Genomic DNA, 26,325 nt, shown 5'->3' with positions numbered 1-26,325 from the left:
ATTAAACCTAAACAGCTAACGTAAGTCGAAACTGCCTGCGAGCTTCTCCTGTACTATACGGTAATTCCTCTACTCTGTGACACAATCGTTAGCCTATTTTTACAAAAATGTCTGCTACGGAGCCATAACGTGAGGTACAAGGTAATGGAGCCTTTTATACATTGTCGTGTTTCTTTAGAAATAAACAATGGACAAATAGAGTCTTTAAACGCTTCAAATGTAAAATTATTCGCTGTCAAAGTGACGTCAAAATGAATGGCAGTCAATGGGATGCTAACGGCGGGTAATCACTTATTAGCATCAAAATGGCGCCATAGGAGCTACGCATTCCAGACGCTAACCCTTGGGAAAGCCGGAGCTGGGAAAGACGTCGCACCCGAGTTGATCGCATTCCAGTAAGAAGTTGAGTAGTTTGCGCTAGCCAGGTTAGCCATTGTTAGCAATAACAGTACAATTTAGTGAAATCCAATCTCTGCATTTAACCCATCCTAAGCATTGGGAGCAGTGGACACACACACCAACAGGTGGTGCTGTATGGTGTTAAATGCACTGCTGAAATCAATGAAAACAATCTTAACAAAGGTACTAGGCCTTTCTAGATGTTCCAAAATCAGTAGAAAATGCAAAGTCATCTGCCACATTTAAAGTATGCATTTTAGGTTTATTCCCATGAATTTTAGGCCTTGCCAGGCTCTCCTTGCATCATGATTAAAAAATGACTGCACTTTATTTTATAAGATGCTTCCCACCCCTGCAGCTGTAAGCCAGAAGTGCAGCAAGTATCTGCTGGAATGCTAACAATGTGTGCAAGCTGATTTGTATCTGAAGTTTCTTTCCTGAAATTCAGCCTTGGTGCAGAATTACAGCCACTAGAGAGAGTATCATTGTTTGAGGGGACGTGCTGACGTTTACAGTAAGCGTATTGTGTCACTTCCGGTGTTCCCGTGTTACAGACGCTTACTCAACTCTACTTACTCAACTCTATTGTTTAAATAAGCGGCTTTTTTAGGGTGAGCAGACGTCCCGGTTTGACCAGGACAGTCCTGATTTGACCAGGACAGTCCTGATTTGACCAGGACAGTCCTGATTTTGAATTGCTTGTCCCGAGTCCCGACAAAAGCCTGTCGAGACACTAAAATGTCCCGGTTTACACCAGGAGCGGCGTCAGCCGATTTTGCCGGGGCTTCAGCCCCAAATGTTTTGAGTGTAGCCCCGAATGTAACTTTGTCCAGTTTATTTTTCTGAGGCGAATAGAACGGGCAGATACGTGCAGGGTCTGACCGTGCTGTATTTGTGGCTATCACCTAGCAACCGTCTCTACGTGAGGTTGTGAACAAGGGGGTAAGCTTTGCTTCAGAACTCGAACCTCCTGTGATGCCATTTTGATGCTACAAAACAATCACATCCCGTTAGCATTCCACTGACTGCCATTCATTTTGATGTCACTTTGACAGCGAATAACTTTACATTTGAAGCGTTTAAAGACTCTATTTGTCCATTGTTTATTTCTAAAGAAACACGACAATGTATAAAAGGCTCCATTACCTTGTACCTCACGTTATGGCTCCGTTTTTGTAAAAATAGGCTAACAATTGTGTCACAGAGTAGAGGAATTACTTGATAGTACAGGAGAAGCTCGCAGGCAGTTTCGACTTACATGAGTTGTTTAGGTTTAATTACTAATGTTAACTAGAACTGCAAGCAGTTATGACGGGGCCCAACCCTCCGATGCCAGTCGTCCCCGACGCCCCAGGAAGCTGCGCCAATGCGGGACCTGAAGCATTACGTAGGGGGGGGGGGCAAACGTTGGTGAATATCGAGAGGTTTGATGCACAATGGCTGCGGTACTCTGGTACTGGTTAACAGTTCACCTACAGACTACCTTTAACAATTCTCTACTATAAACAAACTTCTTAACCCCCCTAACCACAGGGGACAGCAGAGAGAAATGAGAGAGTGACTGAGAGGGTGGAGGAACTGGCAGGTGTGGTGGTTGAAAGAGCAGGGGAGGTGGTCAGGTTGTTGTAAATGGTGTCATAGGTGCCGATTGATGTTTTCCTCCGTGGGTGCTCACAGGCGCACGACGTTTAAAAAAAAAAAAAAGTTGTCAAAAGTTGTTTGCATTTCAAAACTTTAGAAAATGGACAGCAGCCGACACAAACACACGCACCTATTAACCCGATAATAAAGCCGTAAAGTAGGCTTTCAACTCAGGACAGCGCCACTTCTCACAATTACAGATAGGATTGGAGATGAGAAGTTTAACTGACATGTAACCGCGATCAGCTTTGTGGGAAATTAAGAATCAATGCCACCGACATAACCAATCACACTATGACAGACTCTCCACTTAGCACCAACTGCAATGTTTAATTGCACGGTATCAGCGCCTATGAATGGTATTGATTTTGGATTGAAAAAGTGGGAGAAAAGAGTTACATTTGTCCACTGTGAAGATTGTAGAAACTTTGTCAGGTGGGTTAAGAAGTTTGTTTATTGTAGAACGCTAGGGGAGCACGCAAAAGCGAAAACCAAAACGTAACGGTAGGAGATAAACATCAGTAAATATTGAGAAGCGTGAGCTGCAAGGTCTGTGATACATTCCCATTGCAAATATCCCATTAACATTTATTAACAGTGCAAAACTCTTATACGTTGATTATAGCGCCCACTAATGGCCGATCTTTGCCAAATTTGGTACAAATCCTCAGAGCGGCATGCCGAACGAGCAACACATCTACAGTTCTGTATATTTGGAGTCATCCAGTGCAAAAATAAACATATTGAACATTATAACTGATAAAGGACAACCTATTAACATTTCTTACACACAGTGTATCAATCTTGGATGTAACAGTATGGATTAATTTCACAAAGACCCGAAATACTCTGAACTTCAAAGCTGGATGCAAAACCTTCTGTAAGGGCTAGGAAGACAAAAAAACATCAGCAGAAAGGGGCAACTGTTTTTGGAGCTTTTAGCTCCAAAAGACCTTAAGTTTCGACTATTTATAATTAAGTTATAAAGTTATGAATCAGAAGTGCCGTTTGGCGTTGTATACAACATGCTCGACCTCAGAAGGGGTTAAAAGGCTCAAACTGGTATATGTTGACTATAGCGCCCCCTAATGGCCGATCTTCGCCAAATTTGGTACAGAGCCTCAAAGCAGCATGCCGAACGAGCGTCACAAGTTCCGTGTTGATTGCTTTTACTGTGGCAGAGATATTGCAATTGCAAATTTCCCATTTAAATGCATTGAGTTATTGGCCAATACAAATAAACATTGCTTATAGCGCCCCCTAAATGCCGATCTTCGCCAAATTTGGTACAGAGCATCGTAGTGGGATGTTGAACAAGGATCTCAAGTCCTTTGCTGATAACATTTAATTTGGCCAATATATGATATGATATGTGTGTAGTAGCTAGCTAGGAAAACTTGTTTGGTCGTCAAATGCGCATACTTTAACATAGCAAAATTCTTTGCATAACTTTTCGTCAGGTCTATCTGGAGATGCTATCTACAAGGTTTCGTGCAGATCGGTCTCACGGCCTAGGACGAGTTCGAAAAGTTTGTTTTGCACATTGCGCGATATTGCGAAAAAACTTTTAAATGGAAATGGGCGTGGCCTATAACACTTGATTCAGTTGGATCCAGGGAACACGTCCATGTAAGAATTTCTAATGTGCCATGTGTAATGTGGGAGTTAAAGACAAAAAAACATTATAAACTTTTTGTACTTGTAGCGACCCCTAGTGACCAATTTTCGTAAAACGTGTGGGGGACCTCCATAGGGTCATGGCAAAGTAGAAACTAAAGTTTGGCGTTCATAGCATTTATTTTAGCCGAGATACTGCAAAGTTTGTGTTTTCATAATTAGCTACACAAATTAGTTTGTGCGTTATATGCGCAATTTTTATAGTATAAAAATTAATTTCATAACTTTTTGTCAGGTCAGTCTGGTGATGCTACGGTCCAAGTTTCGTGCAGATCGGTCGCACGGTCTAAGAGGAGTTCGAAAAAGTAGGTTTTTCATAAATTGCAATTTTTCATGCATATAAGTCTAGGCGGAAATGGCCTATATCACGTGATTCAGTTGGATCCAGTGAACGCGTAGATGTATGGATTTTGAATGCCGGATGTACGGTGTGGGAGTTATAGGGCCAAACGCGTTTTTTCTGCTATAGTGCCACTATAGCAGACACAAAGAGGGACATGTCCAAAACCTATGGACCAGAGTGCCACGGTGCTGACAACATCTGTCACAAATTGGATCAGTGTTAGGATAAACACGGGATAGTCTAGCCTTTGTCCAGTACACATGATGTAGAAGCTTACATTGAATTACCCCATGCCTAGCACAGCTGAAGACGAGTGGACGCGGTCAAGAATAGACCCCCAGGTCCGTGTCAAATATATTCCCAGATCTTGGGACCAGAATCATGTATTTCTTTTTAATGGCTCTCACTGGTTGTGTCCAGGGAACACGTTAAAAAACGTTTCAGAGCGATCACACTTTTCGAACGGCTCTGCATACAGTGGCTTTACTATTACAGTATGATCCGCTGCTGTTATAAAGAAAACTGCCGTTTGCAAAAAACGTGATGCGACACAAAGAATCTGCTGGAATGTTAAAGCCTGTCCACGATGTTGAACTAGAACTAGTGGAAGGATTCTAGAACTAGTGGAAGGATAAGGTATCTGCATACCTAGACTGTGATAAAAAATACCACTCAAATCGGTTATGTGGAAATGAAAAAACTCAATATCATCTCCCGACGTAAACTCTCTGAATTAATAGGCTACAGCTTTTTCATCAACGGGATCGTCAACAAAAGGACATGACATGTTTGAGAAAAAAAACATTTTATAGTCTGCCTAACATAAACCAATACGTTTTTTTATTAATTTTATTCATTCAACAAACTGCATTAAAATGCGCCTGATACAGACTGAATGAATGAGGAAATGAGTTTCCCCTCCCTCTGAGAGGGAGGAGACTGAGAGAAACTCCAGTGTTTTTACCCGTTTCTCTCAGTCTCCTCCCTCTCAGCGGTAGGAGACTGAGAGAAACTCGAGGTTTCTTGAAGAAAAGAAACGGGGAGGCGGGGGGAGGCAGGGGGATCCTCCCACACCGTGCAGCGCACTCTAAAAGGGGACTTTTAGCGTCAATAACCACGACAATGGCACCTGATCAAATGTCCTTCTTAATCATTTTATTTTGGTGCTGTCACTTGTCATCTTGGAGCTTGGGAGTGAGAAAAAAAAACATGAATAATAACAGGCTACATTGTTTTACAGATATGCTTACAGTGTGTATTGAAGTCACTTCTTTTTCTAGTTTTTGTCCAGTCATGCTTGTTCTGTATGAACATTAATTGTAGAAAGATATTTAGAATTAGACATAGCTTATGGAGATCTGTGCATATGGTTGTAAAACATATTCTCGCATTATGAATAAGCTTTGAAATTAAGCCTAGTCCTTATAAATTTCCCAGGAACAAGAATTATTGTTTTTTTATTTATATAGTGCTTTACAGGCTACTCAAAGACACTTTACACTAAAACCAGCACATTTAGCACATAAAAACAGATACAGCAATAAAACCAACACATAAAACAAAGCATATTAAAGCAATTAAAACGGAGTGAACTAAGTAGATCTGTTTTTTTTTTAAATCCATACGTATTCAGTCGGTCCGCTATTGTCTGTCGGGCTTTTTTTCCGTTTGATAACAGCCGTATTTCCCTTTTTGCATATTATATGTTTCACCTCCTCGTAAATTTCCATTAGAAGCTGCTGCTCAGCGGGTGAAACATATGCTGCACACGTCTTTTCCATTTCTGCATCAGTAAATCTGTGATCGATACCGTGGTCTATTTAAGAAATCCGTGAACGTGCACTTATCCCAGCTATGTACACCTGGCTTGACATAGCTTCACCTACTTATCCTGGCTCGGCAAACGTGCAACCGATTAAGCCGCGATGAGCGGATCACACTAAGTCAAGCTGCGCTTTTTCATTTATCCTGGATTTCTTTATTCTACTTTTGTGCAATAGGCCCCGGGTTAGGTTCACAGGCTCAGTTACCATAGTAACTGACTCCGGGGTTAAGTTACTTCTCTTTCTGGAACGGAAAACCCAGAGTTTCCCTCATCTCAGGGTTAACCAACTCAGAGTTTTCACTAAACCTGCTTTCTGGAACGGGCCTCAGGCAGAAGTGCAGAACAAACACACTCAACAACTACAAACGAACCAGACTCTCACAGGACAAACAGGGAGAGACGAACCGACAAGAGACAAAGGAACACAGGGGTGTAGAATTACACAGACCAATAAACAGAAAGACTTGAGATTGGACAAGACAGTAACGAGCAACAGGTGAGAGTAGAAACGGAGGGAAACTAACGAGACAATTGGGAACAGGTGAGAACAGAACTGGAGGGAAACTAACAAGAGAGGAAGTGCAGACCATATAAGGGGATGGGCTGAGACAAAGACAGATAACAGACAGGTAACCACAGAACACATGGAACACAGCAACAAGCACAAATCACAACAAAATACACAAAAAGTCCACAAGAGTGGCACAAAGGCAGTCAGTCACAAACGGATCCTGACATAGAGAAATAGCGTTTTGACTCCTAAATGTTTACACACACACAGTTACTGATTCCAAATACGCAATGTGGATGTGACAAGTGTATTTTGTCCACGGTTAGAGTTATTTAATAGAGGGAAGCAGGTGACTAGTGCATATAGAGTGGCAGGTGGACTTGAGAGGGCCTCCATCAGACACCAAGCAGGGGACTTCTCTAGATCTGCCCACATCCATTACATGACTAATTGCAGGTTAGCTGTAAAATAAGAAGTTAGGTAAAACCATCCCTCCATCTTTTTTAGATTTTTGCAGAACTGTCTTGCGTAGCCTTCGGATCTTTTTGTTCCAAATTAACTGTGATGTCGCCGTGTCTAAGCAGTGGAAGAAAGATTTAGGAATAAACGCTGGAATACACAGAATTTAGGTAGGACATTCATTTTCACTGAATTTATTCTACCAGCTAACGATAAGGGCAGTAAATCAGCGATTTATGTCATCTTTAACATGTGAAAGTAGTGTTTCAAAGTTAATCTTGAGGAGGTTGTTGAACTTTTGAGAAATTGCTACGCCCAATACTTCACTTTTGGCAAGATTGAACATGTGTTAAGATCCCAAGAATATGTGGCATAGACTACCTTGGATTAGAAATATATAAAAGGAGATTGTCCGCATATAATCTGACAATGACACCTTTTGTTGTACGCCATAGCGGATGATACCCTTAAAAGCTGTCAGGTTGCGGAGTGCAATGGCCAGCGGTTCAATTGCCACTGCAAAAAGGAGGGGGGAAAGGGGACAGCCCTGTCTGGTACCCCTGTAGAGGGGAAATCAGTCAGAGAAATTACTATTTGTATGCAGTGAGGCCAGAGGAAAAGAGTAAAGAAGCCGTACCCAGGCAAGAAAGCCCTCACCAAAGCCAAATCTAGGGAGGCAAGTAAAGAGATAGTCCCACTCAACTCTGTCGAAAGCTTTCTCTGCGTCGATAGACACAACTACCTCAGGACATTGAGAGTTGTTGTTATCATAGATTATATTAAAGAAACGCCGTATATTAAAAAAAGAGTGTCTGTTTTTGATTAATCCAGTTTGATCTGGGTGTATAATGGAGGGGAGAGCAAATTCCAATCTAAGAGACCTTAGCAATAATCTTAATGTCTGCATTCAGTAATGATATGGGGCGGTATGAGGAGTTTCCAGCATTTCTAACGTTACATAATTATGTCATTACCAGTATTGCCACGGCACAATGCAGGTGTAGTGGGGAAGACTTGCAGGTAAATGTGTAGTGGACTAGTGGTGGGCAGATCGAGGCTTCGTGAAACAATGAAACAGTTGAAGCAAATGTGTCATATTGTGTCGAGGCTTCGAAACAATCTGACACCCGTCTCAACGATGACACCTAGTGGTCACTGGCAGGTGGTGATCTGAAACAACCTTGATAACGAGCCATTAAAAAAATAAAAAATGTATTATTGTATTGTATTATTTTTCTAATATGTGAAGCTTGTAAGGCTTGCAGACTCCTCACTGTGCATAATGCTATTTTGGTCATAAAAAATTAATATTAATAAAAGAAATCAAGCCACAATGTCTCACTTTTTTCTAGATTTTCATTCAAAAATATTTATTTCTCTGCTGTGGAAGGACTTAGCCTACTTCGTGTTTTACAGATAATTTCTCCAGCCTTTGAAAAGATCCTCTCACAAGGGACACTTGTTGCTGGCATGCAAAGATATTTTTAGCAAGGACATACAAATGAGGAGAGATTACTGCTCTCTCTTTCCAGTAAGTTAGGGGATCATGAGTTCTGGGCAAAAACGCAGAGTGGAGGTATTTTTTCACTTCCACTGTGGCATCAGCTGTAGCATTATGTATAATCTGGGTTTTACAGATACGATCATTAAAACGTTCCCATAAACTGTCCTGTCCTTCCTATCTATCTATCTATCTATCTATCTATCTATCTATCTATCTATCTATCTATCTATCTATCTATCTATCTATCTATCTATCTATGTGTCACTGTATGTAGGTCTATACTCTGTCTGTCTCACTCTATCAGTCAATGTGTAAATTTAAATGTAAGCCTAAATATAACTAAACAACTCGCCACTTTGAATGTCACTATATCACCAAATATCCCGCTATCTCAAAATCTAACTCATCTCACAAAACCCACGAGGTCAAGGTCCGTTGACTTCACTTTTATACTGATGTCGATGTGTGTTCCCGACCCTGTCAATCAAACGCTGATTTGGCGGACCATGCCACCTGTTGAAACACTAGTGAAACACTCCGGTGTTTCATTTAGCCGTAGTCACGTGACATCAGTGTTTTGAATCGCGCTTCGGATCAGTGTTTCGAAACATCTGCGCTTCGGGATCTCGGCAAAGCTTCGGAACGTCAGTTTCACTTCAGCCATCCCTATAGTGGACCTGAATGCAGCCTTGGCCTGACTCCTCCCATGGCCAACCCCCTAATCAAGGCTAGGCTACATAGGTCACTTGTGCTCCTTTGTCCTGTCTTGGCTTCCTGATCTATCCCTCCTAGTGTTTGTTGCCCTCAGGTATGTGAAAGGCACATTTTATGTATTTCATTTACTATGGAGCAGGTTGCCATCTTGTTTGGAGGTAGGCACCTGTGGTGAGGTTCCTTCACTGTTTTTGCATGTGAGTAATGGCACAGGGACATGATATAGACTACACCATTTTGCTGTGAGGATTGCTGTGTTGCACTTGAGGTGAGTAGAGGTGGCACCCCTGAACACTCAGGGGCCGTCCACACGGAAACGTTTTTTTGTGCAAACGCACATGTTTTGCATCGTTTGGGCCGACCGTCCAGACGAATCCTGCAAACGCACTGCCTGAAAACGCACTTTTTTGAAACCAGGTCTCAGGGTGAAAAAATCCGAAAACGACTCTCGTTTGGCTTCGTATGGATGGTAAATACAGATCCGTGATGATGTCATCGCCACACCCCTCTTTTACATCCTCTCCCACGGCCGCTGACGCACACAACTGCGGTGAAGCTAAGCAAGCATGTCCCATCTCCATGGTCAAACCAGCTCACTTCATCTAAATACTGTGTCTCTGCTCCCTGACCCTTCCCTCTGGATTCTACACAAGATATATTGCTAACGTTATGTAGCCAACGTTAAACATCGCTAAAGTAGCTGACCGCTCCAGCAGCGAAGTAACGTTAACGTTAGCTGCTATGGCTATCTGTTTATAAAGTGGAAGTAGATAACTTATCAACTAGCTAGCTAATCTGTCTGCTTATCAACTCCCTGAACGGATTATAGTAACTTTTACCACGGCTTATTGTAGAAAGGCTACTGCAAGAAAAACGTATAGATTATTAAAAAGACATCATTCATGGATCATTGATGTTTGTTTGACTGCCGATGTTAGAGCTAGCGAACGTTAGCGCGCTAACATTAGCTCGCTGCTAGCGCGCTGCAATCGTGCAAAATAAAAAGCAATCCAACAGCACATTATACAACGTAAACAAAGACACGTTTTCTTGCGGCAGCCTTTATAAAATGAGCAGTGGTGAAAGTTATTATAGTCCACGGATGTATTAACAGAAAATGATAATCTAGCTCATCATGTTATGATGGAAAGTGGAAGGGACTATAGTCCCTTCCACTTTCCACTTAAGTCGCCAATATTACATCTGGATGATATTATTATTATATTATTATTATTATTATTATTATTATTACTACTATCATTAATTATTATTATTATTAATAATAATAATAATAATAATAATAATAATAATAATAATAATAATAGTTAGTAGTAGAACCTAGCCTACTGACAGTTCCCTGACGGTTCGCCGAACGTTCCCGGAACAACGTATATCACTTTTAGGGAACGTTCGGCGAACGTTCAGAAAACTTTCCTGCGCTACCGTGAGCGAACCTTCGGAGAGAACCTTCCGCGAACCTGCAGCGAACGTTCCCGGAACCTTCAGCAAACCTTCCCGGAACCTTTAGAGAACCAAAAATTGTTATGTGGGTATGCTCTTCTTCTCCGTTTTTTTTTTGGTAAATTTCTGTAGCAGAAACAGCGCCGCCTATAGGCCTGGCATATGAAGTAGCGTATTGAGTCATTTACAAGTGGATTTGTTTGGACGCAACTATTCTTGAAACGAATCCAGGGAAGACGGGTAAAAAAAAGATCGTTTTGGTACGTGTGGACGGGGTCTCAGTGTATGGGATTAGTTTTGTGACTTTAATTCCAAGCAAAACTTCTCAAGTATCAAACAAAAAACACTAACTCAAGCAAAAAAAACTGTCACCTCAAAGGTAAAACTTAAAACTTGCAAACAAAACATTTGTGTAGTTGTAAACTATTGGTCTTTTATTTGTTTGATATGTCCTTTTGTTTACAGTTCCCTCTGCTTCTTTCTCAATGATCAGTCTTTTGCTCTCTCCATCACGTTTGCAGTCATGCTCCCAGCTTTCTCGTTTGCGCTCCCTGAGTTTTTGCTTGCGATTCTGACACAAATATTTCGCGTGGGCGGGTCTTACAGGGGTGCGTCCCCATTGGCTAATGAGTGTTAAGGGGAAAGTTTGAGTGACAGCTCAGCCTCAGTGCAGGTAAACTAACGTTAGAGACTCAGTCTGGTCTGGAGGACACACAAGCCACTCCACAGGGGATTCCTACAAGATTAATAAAGTGTAAGTATTATTAATATATATATTATCTGTGATCTACGTTGCAAGCATGGTTACTAGACATTTGTTGTTTCGTTGTGTTAAGTGACTAGCTAGCTAGCTAGTAAAGCTTTTTTAAGTTAGCATTTAACATTAGCTATAGGCTACTGCTAACGTTCAGGCTTCAAAATTAACATTTTCGTCTACCAGCCAAATGGCTAATGAATGTTAAATATTACCAGCCATTCAATAGGTTACCATTGGGTTTTTTGGCTGGTGAGTGAAGCAAATGGGTTAGGGATGCATATTTCACCAGCATTTGGCTGGTAAACGGTTTTAATTTAGAACCCTGCTAACGTTATCTAAAACTTGTAGCCACCGGCTACCTTACTGAGCTAATTTACCATGGGAATCATGTATTCTTCATGAGGCCTTATTCAATGGAGCTGTATTAATTATCGTCTTCTCTCTGTAGAGACCTGCAGGACCCGAGCAGAGCTACGATGCTCTCCCAGGTAACCTAATGGTTAGTAACGTAGCTATATTATGGTCTATTAGGAAAAATTATTATCCAGCTAACTACTAATTGTTGTGGTTGCTATTGGCCTGATAATACACAATGCTAGGGTATTGGTTAAGTCGTACAATGTAGAAGCTGTGAATGTAATGTATTATATCTAGAGGTTGACCCATACTGTACAGTACAAATGCAGTGTTAGCACTGCTTAACTGGTTCATCTTTATAGTTTTGTGCTCATCTGTACTTTCCTAGTTATGACAAAGACTGGCTATTCTAACTTTAATTACAGGTCTTCTGTTGCATTTGCAAGCAGGTCAGCATAAGGAAAATGTTCATAGTGTTTTTAAAGCCTACACATTTGCTAATGGCTACTTAAAAGCAAGTTATTTTAATTGTAAATCACACAACCTTGGAAGCCTCAGTTATCAGTAAGAACTTTGTTACCATTTGATTTGTGTAAGAAACTTTGTTATAATTTTCTATCACATCAGGCAGCAGGCAGACCAACCAGGAGGACGTGGAGCAGCAGAGGGAGAGGATCCTTTAGTCTCTCTGTGGAGGAAACACTGTGTGCGAAGGCTTCAAACAGCCAGGGTATAGACCAATAGTGTATGTATTGATCATATTTTGCTCAGATACTCAGTTAACACTTACAATAACCTTTTTCTTAAGTTTTCATTGGTGTACTTGTAGTTTCTTAGTCCATTGTATGTCAATATATATCCTACTACAGTATACTGTCCTGTAATTTAATTTGTGTTTACATTGTCTTACTGTAATTATATTTTAAAATGCACATAATATATAAAATGCTTTATTTTTAGTCAAATATAAAACTTCACATACATAATGGATATTTGAACATATTTAGCTGGGGCTCCGGTGGTAGAAGAAGCTGGAATTCAGTGTCAGTCATTATTTGCAGTACATCACAGGTCAGGGTCAGTTTTTCATCACCAACAATACACAAACATACTGAGTAATTGGGTTATGTATATATTTCACATATTCAGTTTCACCTAAGGCAAGCTGTATTTCTCTGCTGACTTGTGTCTGCAACAACACTTCTGAGGGTGGTGCAGGAATATCACACACAACTCCTGGATGCCTGGGATCATCTGGTCTCCTGAGCTCACTGAGGGCCCACCGCTCCAGTCTGGACGACAGCCTTTTCTGCAGGACAGTTCTCTGAAGGGCTGGGATGTGGCTGTAGTCCTTCACTTCCTTGACTTCTTATTGTAAAGCTTGAAGTACCTTATTGGATGATAAAAAAGTGTTTGAAATTAGCTCAATAATAAATAACTCTAGAAACATTTTTCTAGCTTTCTGAACACTACTGGAACACTTATTTCTGGAATATTATTGATCACACTTTCTAGATTCCTACCTCCACGTTGACTACATGTGTAAAGTAAGATATGGCCAGCCACCAGGACACATGCACATCACATCAAACCATAAGGATCACTAAGCAAAGTATTTGTCAAGGGCCTGGTGTGTTAAAGTACATAGTTTGGACAGTAGTAACACTATGCATTAATTCTAAATATTGACATTTACAGCGCTAAAAAATACAAAAAATACGTCCGTTATCTGCCATCTTAAGGTAGTGCAAAGAAAGAACAGTGTGTACAGATGGAACATTATCTAATGTATGTGTCGAACCCTATATATATTACATTCACAGCTTCTACATTGTACAACTTAACCAATACCCTAGCAATGTGTATTATCAGGCCAATAGCAACCACAACAATCAGTAGTTAGCTGGATAATAATTTTTCCTAATAAACCATAATATAGCTACGTTACTAACCTAAGGTTACCTGGGAGAGCATCGTAGCTCTGCTCGGGTCCTGCAGGTCTCTACAGAGAGAAGACGATAATTAATACAGCTCCATTGAGTAAGGCCTCACGAAGAATACATGATTCCCATGGTAAATTATTAGCTCAGTAAGGTAGCCGGTGGCTTTTAGATAACGTTTGCAGTATAGCTAACGTTAAATGCTAACTTAAAAAAGCTTTACTAGCTAGCTAGCTAGCTAGCTAGTAACTTAATACAACAAAACAACAAATGTCTAGTAACCATGCTTGCAACATAGATCACAGATAATATATATATTAATAATACTTACACTTTATTAATCTTGTAGGAATCCCCTGTGGAGTGGCTTGTGTGTCCTTCAGACCAGACTCTGAGTCTCTAACGTTAGTTTACCTGCACTGAGGCTGAGCTGTCACTCAAACTTTCCCCTTAACACTCATTAGCCAATGGGGACGCACCCCTGTAAGACCCGCCCAGGCGAGATGTTTGTGTCAGAATCGCAAGCAAAAACTCAGGGAGCGCAAAGGAGAAAGTAGTGATGGGACAACCGACTCTTTTACGAGAGTCGGTTCAATCGGACGGTTGTTGGTTGGCCTACCGAGTTAATAGATTCGGTCACCGGTTCGCGTGCCCTCGGGGGGGGGGGGGGGGTCGCATTTAACTTTACATAACTATCAAGATAACATTTGGTATTTGTATGTGATATAGGCCTAATACTTTCCCCTTGGTAATGTAGCATATGAATTTCCATTAACACAATTCTAAAATGCACGAGAAATAAAGGCTTCTGCTATCGGTTGATAAGTCAAACTTGCCGAGAACCTAGACACCCGTTTGATTACATAGACTCATGCAGTAGCCTACCCTCGGTTACGGTCTCGTTCAGTAGCCTGGTGCGCGGTCTCCTTGTGACAGCCTAGCCTAGCTACCATGTAGCAACATTCACTTCTCTAACATTTAACTTAACATAAACCAAAATAACATGACGTGTATACTTCCCCATCGATAATGTGTGAATTGCCGTGAACACAATCCTCTAAGATGCACCAGAAACAAGGCTTGGTTAATAACTCAAACTTGCCGAGAACCAAGACACCGCTTGATTACATTAGACTCGAGCGGGCCGACCGGTTGCACAGTTACATTAGACTCGAGCGGCCGGCCGGTTGCATGGTTACATTAGACTCCAGCGGCCGGCAGGTTGCACGGTTACATTAGACTCCAGCGGCCAGCAGGTTGCACGGTTACATTAGACTCCAGCGGCCGGCAGGTTGCACGGTTACATTCGGTCTCGTTCGGCATAGAGTCTAGGCATTAGGCATTAGTAGCTCATTTCCTGATTGATTCTACCACCACCACTACAGTCCAGTGGAGGCGCTAATGAGCTAGATTACAACACACACAGTAGCAGAAGAATAACAGCAACACAACGGCCAACCATTGACATATATTTAATGCCAACGGCACAAATGAAGTGAAAGAAAAAAACAGGAGTGAGTCGGTTCATTGACGTATGGCACTCGATTCTCCCGGCTCAGTGACACAAGTCGGGTTAATTAACCGGCTCTTCGGTCAGTTCTTCAACACTAGGAGAAAGCTGGGAGCATGACTGCAAACGTGATGGAGAGAGCAAAAGACTGATCATTGAGAAAGAAGCAGAGGGAACTGTAAACAAAAGGACATAATATCAAACAAATAAAAGACCAATAGTTTACAACTACACAAATGTTTTATTTGCAAGTTTTAAGTTTTACCTTTGAGGTGACAATTTTTTTGCTTGAGTTAGTGTTTTTTGTTTGATACTTGAGAAGTTTTGCTTGGAATTAAAGTCACAAAACTAATCCCATACTCAGTGTAGTCTGCCTCTCCACAAGTGGCATCTGCTTGGATTGTCTATAGGTTATTTTGGGCTTAGTTTTTATATTAAATGTTTTAAAACCGCTATCAAGGCTGTTATTTAAAAATATAAAGAATAATTTTACCCACTCCACCATTTTCTTTTCTTTCAGCAGTTTAAGCCCCTGCCTATTTCCATTTATCTTATTGGAAATAAAAACATTTGATATACTTTGAAACTTTTGAATCTGGTTTCTTCAATTAATATTCACATAGTATTTCCTAGGGTGCAATTCCCTAGGTAGCGTTGTCTGTTCTTCATTCATAATCTCCCCCTTATTGGTGATAATTTCCACACCGGCTTAGACCCAAAAGTGCAGAACGAGGAGGTAGTGGAAGATTTTGAATATTTATTCAAATAAAACTGTTTACAACAAGGAGTCCTGAGGCAGGCAGGCAGACAAAAGAAGTTCCAAAACACTCAGAAAACTGAAGACAAGGGAATCGAACCGAGAGACGTAGGGAGTAACAAAGACAAAGAGTGGACAACCAACCAAGGAAGCACAGAAACTAAATACACAAGGTAACGAGGGACAGGTCACATGAGGGCTGATGAACAGGTGAGACACATCAGGGTCCTGTTTCACAAAAGCAGAATATATAAATCCAGCAAAATATAAGATCAAAAACCATTGGGGTGTCCGCTCCCTGTTACATGAATATACAGTTGTCAGGGTGTCTTGGACTGTTAGTCAGTGTTCATTGACTGTTTGTTTCCCCATTCACTGTCACCAGCACTCACTCTCTCTCATTCTCCAGCACACACTCCTCCCACTGATTCATACTCCTCGTCACTCACGCAGATCAGACTCTCCCAGTCCCCTCAGTCCTAATTACACACACCTGCACCTCATCAAGCCTCATCCTCAGTCCACCACCTGCAACTAATCAGCCACCACCTACATAAGCAGCACAACCACACACACTCCTGGTCAAGTCTCGTTTCCACATGACGCTTTGACCACGCACGTTAAGCCTAGTCATTCCAAGTTTGCCTACCCTGTACTTCGGATCCTGTTGTCTGCTGCTGCTCTGGAACCTGCCTACCCAGCTACCAGATTTCCTGCCTGTTGCTTCCTGCTCGTTGTTGGATCATTATTAATAAAGCTCAGCTTCTCTACTGCAGTCTGTCTCCTGGTCGTCCGTGACAGAAGACTTGACCACAACTAAATGAACATGGATGAGGACGCCATGGAAGATCATCTGTTCAATCAAAACGGAGACACTCTGGAAGATTTTGTTGCAGTTTACCTCTGTTATTATCACAGTGCGGGCTGGGAGGAGGACTTCTTAAAGTATCAGTTCTGGAGCGGGTTAGATGACCCACTTACTCGGATGCTGCTGCTCGAGGACCTCAACCTGCCGTTTAGTGAGTTTCTGGACCGAGCCCTTTGGGTTTGTGGTTCCTCCCTTACGGTAGCGCTTGCCGATCCAGAGCCAGCCGATCCGGTGCCAAAGTCCTCACCACAGGCCCACTTCAGCAGGGAGCCATTTGATTGCCCAGTCGGACAGAAGCCAGCAAGCGTCTGCCCAGTCGACCAGAAGCCAGAGACTGCTCACCGCGACTGGCCAGACGAGACGGCTCACCGCGACTGCCCAGCCGAGACTGCTCACAGCAACTGCCCTGCAGAGACTAGCAACCCTTCTGTTCCCGAGCCGGTGTCTGACCCCGAGCTGGCGTGCGGTTCTCCTGACCCCGAGCTGATGTGCAGCTCTCCTGACCCTGAGCTGACGTGCAGTCCTCCTGCCTCTGAGCCGATGTACAGCTCTTTCCATGCCTCCACAGACACGCGGCCTGCTAGCGGCCTCTCTCCAGAGTCCCAGCTAGCTAGTAGCTTCCCTGTGTCCCAGCTAGCTAGCGGCTTTCCTGAGTCCCAGCTAGCTAGTAGCTTCCCTGAGTCTCAGCTAGCTAGTAGCTTTCCTGAGTCCCAGCTGGCTGGTGGCTTTCCTGAGTCCCAGCTAGCTAGTGGCTTTCCTGAGTCCCGGTTGGTTTGGATTCCCCCTGACTCTAGGCTAGGTAGCGGTTCCATTGTCCCTAGTGTCCCCAAGTCCTCTATTGTCCCTAGTGTCTCCGAGTCCTCTATTGTCTCCGAGTCCTCTATTGTCTCCGAGTCCTCTATTGTCTCCGAGTCCTCTATTGTCTCCCGGTTCCCCGAGTCCTCTAGTGTCCCCCGGTTCCCCGAGTCCTCTAGTGTCCCCCGGTTCCCCGAGTCCTCTAGTGTCCCTAGGTTCCCCGAGCTCTCTAGTGTCCCCGAGTCCTCTAGTGTCCCTAGGTTCCCCGAGTCCTCTAGTGTCCCTAGGTTCCCCGAGTCCTCTAGTGTCCCTCGGTTCCCCGAGTCCTCTAGTGTCCCTCGGTTCCCTGAGTCCTCTAGTGTCCCCGAGTCCTCTAGTGTCCCCGAGTCCTCTATTGTCCCTATTGTCTCCGAGTCCTCTATTGTCTCCGAGTCCTCTATTGTCTCCGAGTCCTCTATTGTCTCCGAGTCCTCTAGTGTCCCCCGGTTCCCCGAGTCCTCTAGTGTCCCCCGGTTCCCCGAGTCCTCTAGTGTCCCCAGGTTCCCCGAGCTCTCTAGTGTCCCCGAGTCCTCTAGTGTCCCCGAGTCCTCTAGTGTCCCTAGGTTCCCCGAGTCCTCTAGTGTCCCTAGGTTCCCTGAGTCCTCTAGTGTCCCTAGGTTCCCCGAGTCCTCTATTGTCCCTAGTGTCCCTAGGTTCCCCGAGTCCTCTAGTGTCTCCGAGTCCTCTAGTGTCTCTAGTGTCCCCGAGTCCTCTAGTGTCTCTAGTGTCCCCGAGTCCTCTAGTGTCCCCGAGTCCTCTAGTGTCCCCAGGTTCCCCGAGTCCTCTAGTGTCCCCAGGTTCCCCGAGTCCTCTAGTGTCCCCAGGTTCCCCGAGTCCTCTAGTGTCCCTAGGTTCCCCGAGCTCTCTAGGTTCCCCGAGTCCTCTAGTTTCCCTAGGTTCCCCGAGTCCTCTAGTGTCCCTAGGTTCCCCGAGTCCTCTAGTGTCCCTCGGTTCCCCGAGTCCTCTAGTGTCCCCGAGTCCTCTAGTGTCCCCGAGTCCTCTAGTGTCCCCGAGTCCTCTAGTGTCCCCAGGTTCCCCGAGTCCTCTAGTGTCCCCGAGTCCTCTAGTGTCCCTCGGTTCCCCGAGTCCTCTAGTGTCCCCGAGTCCTCTAGTGTCCCTAGGTTCCCCGAGTCCTCTAGTGTCCCCGAGTCCTCTAGTGTCCCTAGGTTCCCCGAGTCCTCTAGTGTCCCTAGGTTCCCCGAGTCCTCTAGTGTCCCAAGGTTCCCCGAGTCCTCTAGTGTCCCAAGGTTCCCCGAGTCCTCTAGTGTCCCAGGGTCCTCTAGTGTCCCAGGGTTCTCTAGTGTCCCAGAGTCCTCTAGTGTCCCAGAGCTTCCTAGTGTCCCCGAGCTCCCCGAGCGTCCCAGAGTCCTCTGGTCTCCTAGAGTTCCTAGAGTCCCGGCCATGTAGCGGCCCCCAAGGGTTCCTAGAGTCCCGGCCGTATAGCGGCTCCCCAGAGTTCCTAGAGTCCCGGCCGTGTAGCGACTCCCCAGAGTTCCTAGGATCCCGGCCTTGTAGCGGCTCCCCAGAGTCTAGCCTAGCTGGCATTTCCCCTGAGCCCAGGCTAGCTAGCCTCCTTCCTGAACCCCACCTAGCTAGCACCCTTCCTAAGCCCTCGTCGCCGGTACAGCCCGGCTCGACGCCCTCTTCGCCGGTACAGCCCGGCTCGACGCCCTCTTCGCCGGTTCAGCCCGGTTCAAAGCCCTCATCGCCGGTACAGCCCAGTTCTAAGCCCTCATTGCCTGTCCTGGACATCATCCCGGGGAGCCTCCCCAGGAAAATTTTGGGGGTGGGGCCATACGCCCTCTAAGGGGACTGTGGAGGTCCTGCCGACACGGTTCCCAGGACCGCCATGGCCTCCAGAGGGATCAGCCCTGCCATGGCCTCCAGAGGGATCAGCCCCGCCATGGCCTCCAGAGGGATCAGCCCCGCCATGGCCTCCAGAGGGAACAGCCCCGCCATGGCCTCCAGAGGGAACAGCCCCGCCATGGCCTCCAGAGGGGTCTGCCCCGCCACGGCCTCCAGAGAGGTCTGCCCCGCCACGGCCTCCAGAGGGGTCTGCCCCACCACGGCCGCCAGTGGGCCAGCCAGCTAGGCCGTGGCCACGCCCCCAGCCGGCTCCGCTGTGGTCACGCTTCCGGCCAGCTCCGCCCAAGTCTTGGGGGAGGGCCTGGAGTCCGTCCGCCTTCGCCCTGTCCCCCTCCTGTCCCGGTCTCCGGGCTGCCCCCCCCCCCCTCCCGTGTTTTGCCTTTACGGCGCGGGTCGCGCCTTGTGGGTGGGGGGGTAATGTCAGGGTGTCTTGGACTGTTAGTCAGTGTTCATTGACTGTTTGTTTCCCCATTCACTGTCACCAGCACTCACTCTCGCTCATTCTCCAGCACACACTCCTCCCACTGATTCATACTCCCTCGTCCACCACGCAGATCAGACTCTCCCAGTCCCCTCAGTCCTACATTACACACACCTGCACCTCATCAAGCCTCATCCTCAGTCCACCACCTGCAACTAATCAGCCACCACCTACATAAGCAGCACAACCACACACACTCCTGGTCAAGTCTCGTTTCCACATGACGCTTTGACCACGCGGCGTAAGCCTAGTCATTCCAAGTTTGCCTACCCTGTACTTCGGATCCTGTTGTCTGCTGCTGCTCTGGAACCTGCCTACCCAGCTACCAGATTTCCTGCCTGTTGCTTCCTAAATTTTTTATTAAAATAGTTCAAATTGTACAGAACTTCCGGCGCATGAAAGGATGTAGACGTGTTTAGTCAGCGCTCCTCTCCGCTACTCACAAAATCTTCTTCGTACCGCGTCTCTTTTTGTTCACAAACCCGCAATTGTGTGTGTATATACCTTCCTAAGAACTCGTTCAAATTGGAAGTCCAAAATGCCGAAGCTGAACGTCTCCAGCAAAGCCAAATCCGCCTGTGGTCAGGCTACTGGAGCTAGCACCAGCGATAGCTGCGATCCTGCTAACCATTCTCCCACCAGGCCGGACAGGCCTCCAGATAAAACTTATGATATGTGTAAGGAGCTGTGCAAGGAGGTGTCCGTGTCAGTCCTGCGTTGCATTAATGAACGTTTTGATACCTTCGAGGCTAAGTTTCAGTCACTCGCAACTTCGCAGGCCGAACTGCAAGCCCGTGTGGCTAACCAGGAACAAGCTACTGGCGACCTTGACGTCCGCATATTAGCGCTTGAAGCTAAATACACTGAGCTGGTGGGGCGCAACACCCAACTCCAGACCAAGGTGCTTGACGTGGAGGCCCGCTCCCGGAGGCAGAACCTCAAAATTGAGGGGATACAAGAGGGTGAGGAGGAAGGTAAATCCACTGAATTCGTCTCCAGGCTGATCCCCAAGCTGCTCGGTGACCCGCACTTTCCGCATCCAGTTAAAATTGACCGGGCTCACCGCTCCCTCCAGCCGAAGCCGGCCACCGGCGCCAGACCGCGTACCATCCTGGCGCGCATCCATCACTTTCAGGAGAAGGAGTTGATTCTTCGCCTGTGCAGGCAACAGTCCATGGAATATAAGGGAGGTAAGGTCCTTATCTTCCCGGACTACACCAGCGAGGTCATGGCTCAGCGCCGTGCCTTCAGAGAAGTGCAACAGGCCCTGCGCGATGAAGGAATAAAACACACACTGCGATACCCGGCCAAGCTCTATGTTTACCCCCGAGACGGTGGGGCGCCCAAGATCTTCGCGGACCCGAAGGAGGCGGCGAAGTCCCTGGAAAGGAATAATGGACGATCCACACACTGACTTTTTTCTATTTAATTCACGGTTGCGCCCAGGTGAGGCAACTATATTTGTTCACAGCAGCTATAGCTGCCCGTTTTGTTTTATATACACTATATTACAACGAACCACTTTGAACTGCTGTCATGTTCATACAGCCTGAGGTGCTGATACTGCTCATATTTTCACTACATTGGCTGCTCTGTATCGCGGTATCATATAGTTACTACAACGTCGCGGAGGGGGAGTGCTAGTGGTAATATTCTAGTTATCAGCCCAGTAGTTCCTTACGAGATGAATACGGGATGCTATGTGCCAGGTTCGGGGAGGCACAAGGCGGGGTGGGAGGGGAGGGATGATGTTATTGTTCTCTTTTTTATTTTTCTTTCTTGTTTTTCGCTATATTTCATATGGTCAGTAGGCTACTTACACTACTTGGTAGTAAGGGACGCACTTGTCAAGTGGAAAGGGCAATATTTCTGTGAAATTATTTGCTGTTGATGGACAGGGTGGTGAAATTTGTGAGCTTTAATGTGAATGGGTTAAATGGACCTGTTAAACGAAAAAGAGTCTTAACATATCTGAAAAAACTAAAAATAGATATTGCCTTTATACAGGAAACCCACCTGACATCCCTGGAACATAGAAAATTGAAAAGGGATTGGATAGGACATGTAATATCATCATCCTTTAACTCTAAAGCCAGGGGAGTAGCCATTCTGATAAATAAGTACATCCCTGTAACACTTGGAGAAACTGTTGTCGATGCATTTGGAAGGTACGTTTTGGTGAGTTGTCAGATTTACTCGGAACCCTGGACTCTCTTAAATTTTTACGCACCCAATTATGACGATGAATCGTTTGTCCAAGATATATTTTTGAAGGTGTCGGAAGGGCGGCAAAATATTCTTATAGGGGGCGACTTTAATTTCTGCCTCAATCCTATTCTGGATAAATCATCTTCATCAGTATCCAAATCTAGAGCAGCCAAAACTACCATAGAATTCATGAAGGAACTAAATTTAGCGGATGTCTGGAGACAAATGCACCCTCAAACTCAAGATTATTCTTTCTACTCTGGGCGCCACAACTCTTTCACTCGGATTGATCTTTTCTTGCTGTCGACGCAGCTGATTCACAGAGCAGTAGAATCTGAGTACTTATCTAGAACATTATCGGACCACTCACCTCTGACCCTGTCCATTTATATGCCTGAAAAGACTACTAATATGTATAGGTGGCGTCTAAATCCTACTCTCCTTCAAAAGCCAGATTTCTGTAAATTTATAAGAGATCAGATTGGCCTGTTTTGTGAGACAAATTGTTCTTCTTCTCCCAATAGTTTTATATTATGGGACACACTAAAAGCCTTTTTAAGGGGACAAATAATATCTTATACCAAAGGTATCAAAAAGAAATACATGGCAGAAATAGAGGAATTGGAAGCAGACATTTTGAAATTGGAGAAAGAGTTTCAACAATCAGGGTCTAAAAAAATACGGCAGTTGTTTGTATGTAGAAAGCTTAGATACAATACTTTGCATACTTATAGAATTGGAAAAAATATTCTGAGAGGCAAACAAAGGTATTACGGATTGGGGGAAAAAGCGCACAAAATTCTGTCTTGGCAACTCAGAAGAGAAGAAAGCTCCAGGACGATTAATTCAATTCAAACTGAATCAGGTTCTGTAACATATAATCCAACAGAAATTAATGATGCATTCAAACAATTTTACACACATTTGTACAAATCAGAACCACCAGACAATTTGAGCAACATTGATGAATTTTTGTCCACGATTGAACTGCCCAAACTAGGCCAGGTAGACCAAAATAGTCTTGACCTGCCATTTACACAAAAAGAAATTGAAAAAGCTCTGGGCTCACTACAGGCCAACAAATCCCCAGGAGAAGATGGGTTTCCTCCAGAATTTTATAGGGAATTTAAGGATTTACTCCTCCCACTTCTCATGGATGTCATCAATATGGCCTCTAAGACCCTAACACTCCCTGAATCATTCTCTTCAGCCATAATTACTGTAATCCACAAAAAAAATAGAGATCCATTCAAATGTTCTTCATATCGGCCAATTTCATTGTTAAACACTGATTATAAATTAATATCTAAGGCCCTGGCTAACAGACTTGGCCAGTATCTGCCACAGCTAATAAATTCAGACCAGTGTGGTTTTATTCCAAAACGCTCCTCAGCTAACAACCTATGTAGGCTCTTTAATATTATTCATTTGACGAAATCTGAAACGGAACCCAGTATAGCTGTGGCTTTAGACGCTGAAAAAGCCTTTGACAGGCTAGAGTGGCCGTATTTATTTAAAACGTTGGCCAAGTTCGGGTTTGGCCCATTATTTATTGGCTGGGTTCAGACTCTGTACCACAAACCCCAGGCAAAAATCAGCACCAATGGACAGGTTTCATCTACGTTCCCTTTAAGCAGATCGAGTCGACAGGGGTGCCCTCTGTCTCCAGCACTTTTTGTTTTGGCAATTGAGCCTTTAGCTGAGGCAATTAGGCAAGATCCGGATATAAAGGGTTTCCGGGTGGGTCAGGCAGTTCATAAAATTAATCTTCTGGCAGACGATGTTATTCTGTACTTAAAGGACCCTGGTAACTCTCTTTCCAAATTACAAACCGTACTAAGCACCTATGGTAATATTTCAGACTATAAGGTGAATTTGGAAAAAAGTGAAATTATTCCTTTGACAAATTTTGATCACTCCAAACTCCAGCGTACAAGTCCATTTAGATGGCCTATGGATGGTATAAAATACCTCGGGATATTTGTAGACAACAACCTCAAAAACCTGTACAAACTGAATTATCTTCCGCTGCTCAGCAAGATCGAGGATGATTTACGAAGATGGGTGGGCTTGCCTCTCACCTTGTTAGGCAGAGTTAATTGCATTAAAATGAATGTACAACCGAGATTGCAGTATTTGTTTCAATCCCTGCCCATTCCACTACCACAATCTTTCTTCAAAGCTCTCAATAGATGTGTAAGACAATTTTTATGGAATTGTAAAGTACCCCGGATATCCATGGGAAAGTTAACATGGGACTATGGCTCTGGGGGACTTCGACTACCAAGCTTTAAAAATTACTACTTGGCAGCTCAAATGAGGTTCATCTCATCCCTCTTTGAGGGCAGTGACGCCCCCTCTTGGACACAAATCGGACTGCACCCCCTGAAAGAAAAGGTCAGCGGTGACTTCATTTATAAGCATAATTCTGGAACTCTACACAACAGGACAGATAACCCTATATTGAGGCATCTGATTAAAATCTGGTATGAGGTTCACAAAAGTCTTGGATTGACGGTGGGATTGTCACCTAAAACGCCTCTAAAGCAGAATGAACTCATACCCATGACTCTTGATAATAAGATCTTGGACATATGGCATCATAGGGGAATCCAACACTTGGAGAACTGCTTCGACAAGGGACTTCTCATGTCATTTGAGCAGCTGAAGAGGAAATACAACTTGTCCAGTCAAACCTTTTACTGTTATCTCCAATTAAGATCCTCTCTGAGAGCTAATCTGGGTCCTGAAATGACTCTGCCTGTCATTAATGTGGTTGAAAGACTTCTCTATGATGGGAACACACATAGATTTATTTCCAAAATGTATCGCCTGTTGTTGAACGAGTGCCCAAAACCAGGGGTGCATTAGTCTAGAATGAAATGGGAGTCAGATCTCGGTGTCACAATTGAGGAACAGTCTTGGACAGAATTATGTCAAAACAGCTTGTCAACTATTATCAATGCCCGGTATAGATTGATTAACTATAATATCTTACATCAGTTATACCTTACTCCAGAAAAATTACATTCATTCAAACCTAACCTGTCAGAAATGTGTTTCAGGTGTGATAGTGAAGTTGGGTCCTTTTTGCACTGTACCTGGCTGTGTATGAAAGTTAAGCCCTTTTGGCAGGATATCAGCTCCACTTTAACCAGGATCATAGGAGTTGATGTTCCTGTGGACCCTGAATTTTGTCTATTGGGGAACTTTACAAGTATTCGCCGCTCTCTAAACAATACACAACTCAAATTCATTGAAATTGCTCTGTGTGGCTAAGAAGTGTATTGCAGTGTCATGGAAATCTGACTCCCCTCTTCTTATTGATAGATGGACTGTTGAGATGAATAGCTGCATTCCCCTGGAAAAAATCACTTACTGTCTCAGGAAACGATATGACACCTTTTTGAAAATTTAGCAGCCATATTTGGACCATTTCAGTACATCTCTTACTCCAAGCACATGATGTAGTCGTTTGTATTGAGCTTGCTCACTGACCCTTTTTTTTTTTTTTTTTTTTTCCCTTTCTTTTCTTAAATTTTTACAGGGAGGGCTATAAGGTACGGGGGTTTATCCGCCATGTTTTGCCCTGTGTTATGTCGCTATACTGTTGGTGTACTGACATGTTTGTACGCATTATATATGAAACTGAAAATAAAATATTCCAAAAAAAATTGTACAATCCTCCCAAATTATAGTCCCAGTTTACTGGACAACACAAATTGTGTGCAAAGAATGCCAAATACAATGCCCATGGAAGCGGAACAAACATGATCCTTATTGTCAAAGAATAAAAAAAATCAACTAAAACAATTCAAGGTGCATTGTTCAACTATGGAAACACACATGTACAGCATTGTATGTATTGCCCTTAGTAACGGACTTCATTTAAAACACTATGTATTTCATACAGCGATATAACAGTAGCAATGAAAAAATAATGGTCACAACTTTAAATTAAATGAACAGCAATATGCACCCGTTGTATTTTAATCCAGGCTGATAACAATAGGGTAAAACCACTGCTGCGTGATCAGAAAAGGCTCCAGGATTAAATAAATCCTGGCTGTTAGCCTGGTCGGGAGCAGGCTAGCTGCAGAAATGGACACTACAAAGTAAAACGTGCCTGAATCTTGTTTTGTTTGTCTTTATCTATACCCTGTAAAGCGACTTTGAGTTCATGAAAAGCACTTTATAAATTCAATTTATTAAA

This window comes from Perca fluviatilis, chromosome 17, assembly GCF_010015445.1.
Source record: "Perca fluviatilis chromosome 17, GENO_Pfluv_1.0, whole genome shotgun sequence".
NCBI lineage: Eukaryota > Metazoa > Chordata > Actinopteri > Perciformes > Percidae > Perca > Perca fluviatilis.
This window is presented reverse-complemented; position numbering follows the sequence as displayed.